The 8,792-nt window shown below is 35.4% G+C and overlaps 1 pseudogene; it reads right to left on the reverse strand.

Moving 5' to 3' along the window:
• LOC114398621 overlaps nt 1–6,505 on the reverse strand; it is a 41,771-nt pseudogene extending 35,266 nt beyond the window's left edge.
• Between the last annotated feature and the right edge of the window lie 2,287 nt (nt 6,506–8,792).

An 8,792-nucleotide genomic window follows, 5' to 3' on the forward strand; every position in this document is an offset into this window, starting at 1 on the left:
ACCCATCATATCTCCCAAAACCCCATACCCACGAAAATCAAAGGAGAAAGAAGTCCACCCAAACCTGAAATTTCGAAGTCCCACTCTTAGACACGCACTTCACGACTCCAAAAATGCCCTCCTTTCGCGATTTGGAGCAGAAATGATGGCCAAAGGTTGGAGCTTTGTTGGGCAACAATGGTGGAGGAAGAAGAGAAGAAGAAGGCTGCGTGAGAGAGAGGGAGAGCTTCTGAATTTTTTCTGCTTTGGCTGAGTGAGGAGAGAGAAAAGCTTTTTGGTTTTAAATAAAAGGGTTTTCTCTTTTTTCTATTATTTTATTTAAGCAATGCCACATGTCTCCATTTGAGTGGAGCCAAAAGGGCCCACTTTCCCTTTTGATTGTGACCCATACTCAGCCACAAAAAGTGAGAAAAATCTGACCTTTGAAACGCTAAAATCATGCCTCGGTTTGCGTGCCGTTTCTCTGGTTCCAGTTCCTCGCGTTTCTCTGCGTCCGTCGGGGCTAGTTTTCGAAAGTACGCAATATATATATCAAAACGCTCAGAATAAAACCCCGAGCGTGGTTCAGAGGTTGGTTTCGTCAAATTTTAAGTCGCACGCAAAACGATGATTTTTAGACTAATTACTTAAGAATTAACCCATAACCTCCCAGTTATGGATTTCTCTTCCTTAATTAGCCTAACCCGCATATCTTGCCCCCACTACTCCTATTTATACCAAGAACATATATGCATATACACTGAATAATACTTATGTATATAATCATTCAAAATACATCGTTTTTCAAAAATTCTGGGTAGAAATTTCCAGGATGTCACATACACCAGTTAGCCCTTCGTCCATTAAGCATGAACGCAAGTTAGGCTCAGAGGCAATTAATCGAACACGAAGCGTGTACTGATTAATATTCACGAAATTGGGATAACTGGTGAAGGGAAAACTGCCAGGAAACCACATTACAAGCGAAACCTCAAAGAGAGTTGGGCTTCGTCCTCAAAAGGAAACAACACCAGAAAATCTAGCCTTCCATGGATTCAAACAGAAAACGCAAATGAAACATGAAACAGAAACATAAATGAACAGAAACGTAAATGAACAGAGACGTAAATGAGCAGAAACGTAAATGAACAGAAACGTAAATGAAAGTAGAAGAAGAAGCACGAATGAACTCGTAATTAGAAGCAGAAAACGGAAATTTGCATTAAGAACGAAAACTGTAACAAGGGAACAGAAAAACGTGAAAACCTAAAACCAAAGCTCTGAATAATGAAAATAGCATAACAGAATGCCTTGCACGAATCCCAAGGCAGCTATTTAAAAAGAGTCACTCAAAGTCACTGGGCCCTATTACAATACTCTGGCCCAAAACGAAATAAACACTAAACAACATAAAATAAAATTGCGAAATTTCCTAATTAGAAATTAACTAAGGTAAGCGCTGCTTTATTTGCCCTCTTCAAGTCCACAACTAAAATCCGGATTAAGCCCAATGTTTCATTAATTCCTGAAATTAGATTAAAAACATCAAATTAGCTAAATGAGCCCAAATAATAAAACTGCCTAATTAATTGACAATTAAGACCAATCAATAATTAAAATGGTGCAAAAAGGGTTTAGAAAATAGAAGAAAATGATGGCACATCAGAAATAATTATGGAAAGAGTTGATCTATGGATGAATGCTCTCTTAGAACATAAGCTTTTGCATCCTAGAAAAACCATGATTTGTTAGTAGCCCAGCTTCATTACAAGCCAAGAAAAGTCCTTCGGATTTAGTTTGTGTGTTTATGACTGTATGGCATGAGATGAATTGCAAAGATTAAGACTTGTGTTGGTTGTTGATTGATTATAAGCCTAAACACTTGCGCTTGAGTGAAACAGTGATCATGAGGCTTTGGTTGATGATCTTTCCTTGATATTTGTCATATTCACTAGCTTATTTCAGTTGTGTTTCTTAATAATCATGTTCATATTTTTGAAAATCTGCATGCTTTCTGAGAAGCTGTTGATTAAACATTGTATGCAACTTATGTCATGTGATTGAATCCTTTGGAACAAACACTTTGTGAAGAACCACTATGTTTTTATCACTTGAGGACATGTGAATTGTTCTTTCTTTGCTTGAGGACAAGCAAAACTGTAAATTTGGGGGAGTTTGTTAGTCGTCTTTTACGACTAACTTTTGTATAGAAATGTTTTCCAAAATGTATATATTTTCCCCAATTTATGGTTCTTTTTGTAGGATTGTAAATAATTCTTGTTTAGTTTTTGTTTTTGCTAAGTAGAGACCTTCCTCATGGAACTAATGTAAATTTCACTTCAATTTCAGGTAAAAAGGAGAAATTTTGGAAGGTGCTGAAGTTGTTGTCTCGCTAAGCCTGGTCCATGCACTTAGCGAGATTCATCCGCTAAGCGAGACACCAGCCCGCTTAGCGAGTAAGAGGAATCTTGGAGAGAATCTGCCTCGTCAGCACGCGCTCAGTGGGTCACCAGCTCACCCAACGAGATTTTTGCCTCTTCTTGCGCTAAGCGTACCTGGCTCGCTGAGCCAAAATTAACTTACTCGCGCTTAGCGTGAAAGTGGCGCTAAGTGCACCTTCAAGGACAGAAAGCCCTTTTTAAGCCTGAAGTGAAAAGAAAGAAAGGGGGTCTGAATAGGCAGAGAGCTTGGCAGAAGAACAAAAGGGAAAAGCAGAGTAAGGAAGCAAAAACCTTAGCTTTTAGGAGAATTTTAGGTTTAGGAGTAATTTCTAGGTTCCTAGAGGTAGAGGAGACATCCCCACTACTTTGTAATCTGGTATTTTCCCTGAAACCCTTCTCCTGCTTGTGAAAGGTGCTCCCTTGTAATGGAGGGGTAAAATCCTTTGTTGGGAAATTCTGCTTAGTACTTGATGTAAATACTTATCATATCTATTTAAAGTTGTTTTTATGTGTTCGTTGTTTTTATCCATGCTTAATTATCGCATGCTTGTGGCTTGATCACCCATTTGTATGTGCTGTTAGGAGCTTTAGCATTAGAAAATGTATTGCATCCTTAGAACTGGATAGAACAGGGCTAGGTTATCGTATAACAAGAGACATAATGCTGTAGACATAATGCTGTTCGATTAGGCTAAGTTCAACAAGAGACATCTGAGAACGAAGCTTAATTAGAATTAGTCCAAACTCACGAGACATCGGTGTTTGGTATTTTAGCTCTCAACATAGAACATGGAAAATAACTTTGAATAGAGAAATACATTTAATTGAGTCAAGTATCTCAGTAGGAGCACCCAACGCTTTTACATATTTGTTTTCGCATCCACTTGCGCATATTTACTGTTTTCAATTAGAATAGAAATCACTTTTGTTTTTAATTCATGATAATCAATTCTTTTCACAAATGTCTGCCTACTGAATGATGCTTTGCCAAATAAAACAAGTTCCCTGAGTTCGATACTTGGTTCTTACCATTTTATTATTACTTGCACGACTCGGTACACTTGCCAGTTAGATTTACGCATCCATATTAACAAGTAACACCGGGGCGTAAACAGTTGGCGTTCATCCAAGCTAAAAATTTGGAATCTGAAATGCTTGGCTTGGATAGGACATCATCAATATCATCATGGTCCTCATAAAGAACATTGTGTTGGACTGGAAGATGGAAATATAATCTTTCAACAGCAGGCTTCCTAGCATGTATTGGAAAACCAAAAATTCTCCAAGCAGCTTCACAGGGAGAAATGTATCTGGCATAAACATTTATTTATTAAAACAATAATGGGCACATTAATTACACATGTTAAATTAATGCTACCTGCAATCTATATATTCTTTAATCTCATCTTTTTGGTTGGTAGCATTCTGGATTTCATCATTGCCATCATAAACCATAACATCAGTGACTCTGTCATACCCTTTGTTTATGTACTTGAATAAATTTTTGATTGAAGTACTTTGATTACACCATTCAATATTGACATGCACTTGGTATTTTTTCAGTAATTTTGGATTATAAGGTACGATGTGTCTATTATCAATGATAACACCATTCTTTGAAATTGTACGACCATCATTTCTCCTACGATATACTGGATAACCATTTGCATGTAAAAGAGTGTGAGGTTGGAACATTTTAGGATAAAATCTGCTACACTTTCCTTCTTTCATACATGGAGATTCAGAGCATATAATTCCACATGGGCCATGAACCATATGATTTTGCACCAATGTATACAATTTTGGGTCATCTTCCTTTGAATGTATCTCTGCTGATATAATCTGATCAATTTCATCTGAAGTTGGATATTTATTGTCTGGGTGCAAAAACAACAATAAATGGACATGAGGAAGTCCTCGTTTTTGGAATTCTATTGTATGCATATATGTGATTGTTAAATTATAGTATTAGCAGGAAAACAATAACATATAAATATTTAACAGTTATGTTATAGGATGAGCAAAAGTAAAAAATAATAAATTGAATTCTATGTTTAATAGAAAAAGTTGTTGTCAACTTACATGCCACTGCTTTTCCAAGTAGGTGATTCTTTGATAGGTCTGAAAGCATTTCTTCATATTTCAACTTGAAAACTCGTGAGATAATGTCTGGTCTATCTGCTGCTTTCAAATTCAATGGTGCAAGTAATCTATGGATTTCAGGCCAATTTGGATTACATGTTAAAGTGATAAAAAGATTTGGGAAACCAACGTGGCTGCATATCACCATACCATCAAAATATAGCTGATCCATGTAGTGCGGACTCCCAACAAAGGTAGAAGGAAAAATTACTCTCTTGCCTTTATTTAAACCTTGGCTTGTCCCAACATCCAGTGAATTTTGTAAGCTACAATACTTGTCAACTCTGAGTTTCTTTTGGTTGTTCCTGATGTAGTTAAGTCTTTCCGATTCAACCATCGTATATGCTTCAGCAATGAATTGTTGAAATAGTCTTCTAGAATGCAATAAAGTTTGAGCTTCATTTGGTCTAGACTGAAGTCTATAAGCAAACCACTCTCTCATAGTGAGACGATTTCTCTTTCTTTTTTTGCTGTCTGGTGTTGCATAGTGAAGTATGTCAGACCTATATCCATCTTCACCATAAGGGAAAAACAGAGGGAATTGTAGGCCTAGATAGCTAGAGTGCAATTCATGTATTCTCTGTAACTGTCCATTTTGAGTCTCAACAAAAATATCTCTTCTTGAGTTGGGATTAAAATCACCTACAATAAGTGCAGCAACTTCTGAAACAGTTGGAACATTGTATGTACGACCATCCTTTTCACGAGTAGCTATCAATCTTAATCTGACATTATCCACATCACTATCTGCCAATCTATCTCTAGCCATCCTAAAACTTTTAGCATGCGCATTGTGTTCATCCAACATTTCACCTAAACTTGAAACAATTTGCGGTTGAATTCCATCATGCTGGCTAGAAAAAGTAATATTAGAACTGATATGTAATTGAAAGAAAATCTGTGATGAATGTATGATTTTTATAATTATAGAAATGAAAGAATCAGTACCTGATGGCATTAATGCTATTTTGAACTTCATTATCTGTGTCAAAGATATATAATTGTGCAAATTTGGGTTCTTTTCCAGACATTGGTAATAAACTGCCTATCCGGTGACATGGTTGACCCTGAATTCTAATTGTAGGAGGTCCTCTCGAATGATTAATTGATTTGTCTAGCTTAATACCAGCAAAAGTAAATGCAAACATCATGTTATATGTGTGTATGTTTTGTTGATAATTTCTACCATCAGCTGAATTATGATCAAAGAGAAGTCGGTGGAGATATTTGGGTGGATTTTGTAACAATGGAAGTTCAACTTTGCCATCTCCACAACATAAGTTGAACCTCAGGCTTGTACTATTTTTATGTTTTGATATTCTTTCATTATACCACATTTTTGCATTATAGTGTCTACACTGCATCAGCTGGTCACCAAGTTCAGAATAGCCTGAAATTGTTTAATGACATAGGAAAGATGATGGTAACAATTGATAACATGGATAAAAAAATATGTCAACTGATATGGTTGTCAATGACTCAGAATTATAATTCTCATCTTCAATGTTAATTGCACGGTCATTGGCAGAGGATTGACAATCTTCATTTCCAGGGGAAAAATTTAAATCAGATCTTGCAAGAATTACAATTACATATGGCTATTAGATTTCAGGGATGAAAAAATCTTGAATAAAGGAGTTTCTTTGCATGGTACCTTGTGTTGATTCAGAACTTAGATCCTCTAATGAATCAGATTCAATTGCTTATAGATAGAGACAAATCAAAGTTAAATGGAATCAATTAATCGAAAGCAATATATTTTACATGCAAGATGGTTCATATAGTTTCTTACTATGATAATTCCTACATTGTGAAGTAGAGTCCATAATTGCCTATGGAGGGGCCTGAGCCTGAGGTTGTCGTTTTTTTTTATCTATGATACGTTTTTTGTTCATTCTGGCTTTTGCTGAATTAGACTTGTCCGTGAAATGGTACTTTTCCATGGTGTTAATGGCAATTGTTGACTTGGTCGAGTTATAAATTAATGAGAAAATGGCGATTGAGATCAACTAAGAAAAAGTAAACTAACTCTAGAATGCATGCAAGAAATTATGAAAATAAGAGAAATGGACAGTTAAAGGCCTAGAACTATAGTTCAACATTAACAGCTGGGAAAATCTGCATATAGGAATGATGACACTTGCATGTAGAAACATCGGTTGGTGAGACTGATGGGAAAGCTAATATGAAAGATGTTGTGTATTTTTTGTAATCACATGTATAGCATATATCATTCAACTTGATGTATGCTTTTTTTTCTTCAGAGGATGCAGAACAAAACAGGGGACTGATCGAGGCCGTACCCGAATCAAATAAACATTAAAAATGAAGTATCTAGGAAGTGATCCTAGGTCGTCTCCCAACGAGCAATGGTCAACCAACGTTCATAATAGATAGTGATAAAACAGTAACGAATTGGGGGGGGGGGTTGTTTGTTTTTGTAATTTAAACAGCAAGCAAATTTTTAATTAGAAAATAATAGAATTAGAACACGTTGTTTCCCCTTGATTCAAAAGCAAGTCTCTTATCCTAGGTTATGAGGATTTATCCCTAACCAGTTCAACCACTTAATCCAACCCTAAATTAAATTACTAAGCGAAAATTAACATAAGGCTATCATTATGTGATTAAGCAACACATACACCAATTAATCATGAACGAAACTGATCATTAAGCATGAACGTAAATTAAGCACAGAGACAATTAATCAAGCACTAAGCATGCATGGATTAATAGCAACAAATACAAAGTAATTGGTGAAGAGGAAAAACTTATCATAATTCAATAGTAATAACAAAATCTCAAAGAGAGCTGTGCTTGATCCTCAAGAGAAAACAATGCTGGAGACTTAGCCTTCCATTAATCAGTAGAAAACGAAATTGTAGATTGAAGCAGAAACAAAATTGCAGAAAACGAATTTTATTCTACGTGAACAGTGCACATGAACAGTAAAAATTGGAATTCTAAAACCCTAGAATTATTCTCCTCTTCAAAAAAACTCCTAAACTAAAACTCTGGTACTGTTATATAAGTCCTCAGCCCCAAAGCTTACAAATTTGTTTTAAGTCCAAGTCCATAAATAAAATAAAATCTGGACAAGATAAGATAAGATTAGATGAAATAAAATCTAGATAAAATAAGATTAGATTGGATGAAATAAAATCTAGATGAAATAAAATCTGGATAAGATAAGATTTGATAAAATAAAATTGTTTGCTCTCTTCAAGTCCAAGCCCAATTCCGGATTCAATCCCAATTGCTTATAATTCTCCTGAAATTAAATTAAAAACACAAAATTAGTCAAGTAGGCCCAAATGATAAAACTGCATAATTAATTTGATAATTAAGGCTAATCAGTAATTAAAATGGTGACAAAAAAGGTTAAGAAATAGGAGAAAATAATGACACATCAAATCCCCCCACACTTAGCCTTTTGCACTCCTGGGCAAAATCAAAAAGCAAAGCAAGGAACAAATCCAGAGACATTAAAGAGAAACAAACAAACACAAAAACAATTACATATTTCTCAATGAATCTCAAGGAATGAAAGGAATGGGCAACATCCAACATGTAGAGAGTTAAAGAATCAAGACAGTCATGTAAATCATCCAAGCATCTCAAACATGGCAAGATAGTCAATCAGCTCAAGAATGAAAAGTGATAAAGCCTCATAAGATATGCACTTTATCTCTCAAGTGTCTAGGCTACTGTTTACACTCAAAGCACCCATGAAAATAAACACCACATAGACTTGGCAAGACTCTAAAATTGACAACCACATCACAAACACATGCATATAAGGATCAAAAGGTCTTTTAAGGTTGTAATGGGACCAAGGACAAGGTAGAGGAAAGTATGGGATAAGTAGCTAAAACCCAAAGGAATAGAGGAGCAATGGGGAATTAGTGAGAACAAAGAAAAAGTAGTAAACCCCAAAACCAAAATTAAAAATTAAGCATAAAAAGTAAACCCAAAACAAAGTCAACCAAGTCCTCAAATCAATCCGAGTCTTCAAATCAAAACCTCATGTATTCAACTTCATTCTTTTTCTGTTTTTTTTTCATCTTTTTTTTTTTCGTTTTTTTGAACGTGAACAATAGCAATTGAAAGCAATTGAAAAATAAAGCAACAATTAGGCAATATATGTATATACATCAAGCATGGCCAAAATACATCATCAAGCATGGCCAACAAAAACATATCATCCAATGAAACATACCCCCCACACTT

This window comes from Glycine soja, chromosome 19, assembly GCF_004193775.1.
Source record: "Glycine soja cultivar W05 chromosome 19, ASM419377v2, whole genome shotgun sequence".
NCBI lineage: Eukaryota > Viridiplantae > Streptophyta > Magnoliopsida > Fabales > Fabaceae > Glycine > Glycine soja.